The sequence below is a fragment of the Lacerta agilis genome, chromosome 14 (genome assembly GCF_009819535.1).
Source record: "Lacerta agilis isolate rLacAgi1 chromosome 14, rLacAgi1.pri, whole genome shotgun sequence".
Classification (NCBI taxonomy): domain Eukaryota; kingdom Metazoa; phylum Chordata; class Lepidosauria; order Squamata; family Lacertidae; genus Lacerta; species Lacerta agilis.
Genome location: NC_046325.1, coordinates 43945783 through 43948688, shown reverse-complemented (window position 1 = coordinate 43948688; position 2906 = coordinate 43945783). Strand labels below are relative to the sequence as shown.

Sequence of the window (2906 nt, the reverse complement as noted above, 5' to 3'; positions counted from 1 at the left end):
AGCAGTTCAGCAGAATGCCAGTAAACGGCCGACCACAGACTTCCTCTTTTTTAAGACTCTGTCTGGGTAGCTAACCACAACTCACCCTGTGACCAAGCCATTTCCTGTGAACATCAGCAGAAGCCAAAATAAGGTCCCAGGTGCAGTTGGGGGTCAACGGCTAGGCATTTAGGCACTGAAATAATAGCATATAGCACCTCCTGGCGGCTAAAGCAGCTTGAAACAGACAAAGGCAGCCGGACAAAGGAAATGTTCTGATTTGCTAACGCAGTATTATAATATTAGTTCTGATAGGCCAGGAGGAGGGATTTAGGAGGAGCTTTACTATGTCATAGAGAGTACTTAAGCTTGCCCCACAGGAGGTGGGGTGTGCATTTGCCTTTTGCTTACTGAATGCACCTTATTGCAATAAAGAAACTTTGCTTTTGGAAACTTTGCTGCCTGAATCTTTCTTCTGGTCTTATTGGGTCAAGGCATACAGGCGTAACATAACCTCTTCCTCTGTTTTTATTTTCCTTTCTGTCTCCCAGGTCCTAAGAGGCTGCTGTGCTGCAGGCCACAAATGAAAGAAGGGTAGGCTCTTCAAGTTGTGGTGTGTTAATTCCATAGTGCCAACCTAAGCAAAATAGGCCTGGGGGGGGGAGCAGGCCCGTCTCACCCCAGCCCCTTGCCCCCCCTCCTTCCAAGACAGGGGTCGGGCCCTTGTGTGCCCAGGCAGGTGCAGTGAGCGTTGGCAAACAGTGGTGACGTGGGCATGGGCAGCATGGCAGGGGTGGTTGTTCTGCCTCCTTCCTCCCCTGGGTCAGCTGGCCATGCACCCTCGCCAGCGCTCAGGGTGTCCGCACACTGGTTTAGGGGTTGCTCCCCCAGGGGCCCTATGTCCCCCCCCCCCGCAGGAGGGCCCTGCCTCCGCTGGCTCTCCTTCCCTACTCTGCTTCTGGGTTGCTGTGCAGGAGAAGGAGGGATGTGGCGGGGGGGGGGCAGAAGACTGAGGGCGGGAGGGAGCTGGGAAGGCAGATGGGGGGGGAATATTGAGGGGGCTGTGCCCCAGAAGGAAATAATTGGAGAGGCCGGTGCCCTAGAGTAGATGCATATGCTAGGAAAATACAATGTCCTTCGTCTCTCCCAGGGTCATGGTCTGAATCCGGCCCATCAGCAGAAACAGCCCAGCGGTGTGAGGGCGAAAACCCAAACATGCAGGTATGCTGTGAATCCCACAAGTCTCCCCACCCCATACGTCCTTCCTTCCTTCAGACAGAAGCAGACATGGTGTGTGGAAGTGGACCAGGGGAAGAAGTGGCTCTCCCATTGCTGGGGGTGGGGATTGCCATTTCCTCATGCCAGCAATGGGACAGCCAGCTGGAGGAGGAAGGCCTGGTTTAGATATTCCTGTAGTTTTTCAGGAAGTGTTTCTTTGTGGTCCACTTCTTTCCCCCCCATCTATTGCCTTGGGGAACAGCCCCCCCCCCCAGGAGCTGACACTGTGGCTTCAGAACTGCATGAATCTATACCAGCCTACTAGTCCATACCTAAATATTTTGAGAAATAGATACAGTAGTTCTCCATGTTTGGGCTTCAGTTTAGGCATACAGCTGTCCAGGACCACCTAGATCTCAAACAAGGGCATGTTGTGCTTATTTTTGCCACCTTCTTCTTCTTTGGAAATGCTGCCCCGTTGAGAAATCTGATGAAATCTCAAAAGGTGGCAGAAATACATTGCATTACAGGTTCTTTGTTTGCCTTCTTAGCCCATATTTCTCCTTATTTCTCCAGGTTCGAGGCTCCAGCTCCTGCTCCCGGGAGGAAGAGAACATCCCGGCGGTTCCCGGCTGAGATCCCTCACGCCGCTTCCCCACTGCCCCTCCTCTGTACGGCCGAGGCTCCTGCCCGGCCCTGTTTGGCGCAGAAGCAGCAGCCAAAGTTTCCTCCAATCCTTCGAAGAACATCTCAGGATATTTTAGAGAGGGAGGAAACTTTGGCTGCTGCTTCTGTGCTGGGCCGGCCGGGACGGAGCCAAGACGCCCGTACAGAGGAGGAGGCGAAGTGGGGACATCGTTTAAGATCAGGTAGGAGGAAATGCCCCCTTCCCAGGTCCCCCACCCTCCTGCCCCAGACTGGGGCTAGCGTGGCTGGGAGCCAGGCGCCTGCTGAAGTCTCTCTTTGTTTTGCAGCGAGGGAGGGACTCAGCCTGGGAGCCGCCGCATCCCGGGAGGGACTGGAGCCCAGGCGGAGGATACCTGCCTCTGAGGTAATGGGACAGGGGGAAGGAGGGGGAAGGAGATAATGGGACAGGGGGAAGAAGCCCTTAGCCTCAAGTTCTCCCCTGCTTCAAAGATCCCTTCTTTCTTGCAGAATCTCACGCCTGCACTCCTGCTGTCGCTGCTGCCGAAGCCGCCCCCCAAAAGAAAAGGTAAGAGGAAGGGAACCTTTGCAGGGGGCGGGGAGAACACCCTGGAAGTTGAGTGGATGTGTTCCTCCTGTGGATGCGCTTCTGGAAAAAGGTGGACACTAATATGACCAGTTTGGGAAGTGGGGGCCTGCTAAAGGTGAAGCTCGATTACAACTCCCATTTTCCTTGACCATTTTCCTTTTTCTCCTGCTTTTCAGCCAAACACGTGCGGTGGGCAATGGATGTAGAGGGGATTTAGGAAGACTTCTGCTTCAGCCGTGCAGGATGGCCGAAAATTCCTCCCCCCCCCCCAAGACAGATAAATATAAAATAAAATATGTTTATAATCCATAGTGTTGTTTGCCTTCTCCGTGCGGGAATGGCTCCTTCCCGGCCCTGTTTTGCGCAGAAGCAGCAGCCAAAGTTTCCTTCCATTAAAACAGCTTCTCGGGTTATTTCAGAGACTTTGGCTGCTGCTTCTGTGCTGGGCCGGCCGGGACCTGGACGGAGCCGAGAC

General features: G+C 54.0%; 1 long non-coding RNA gene across 1 annotated transcript; it reads left to right on the top strand.

Annotated features, from left to right (window-relative positions):
* Positions 1–2000: 2000 nt before the first annotated feature.
* LOC117058735 lies at positions 2001–2410 on the top strand. The gene is made up of 3 exons (XR_004427873.1): positions 2001–2066; positions 2172–2248; positions 2353–2410. It is a non-coding gene; the product is annotated as an uncharacterized LOC117058735 (long non-coding RNA).
* Positions 2411–2906: the final 496 nt, after the last annotated feature.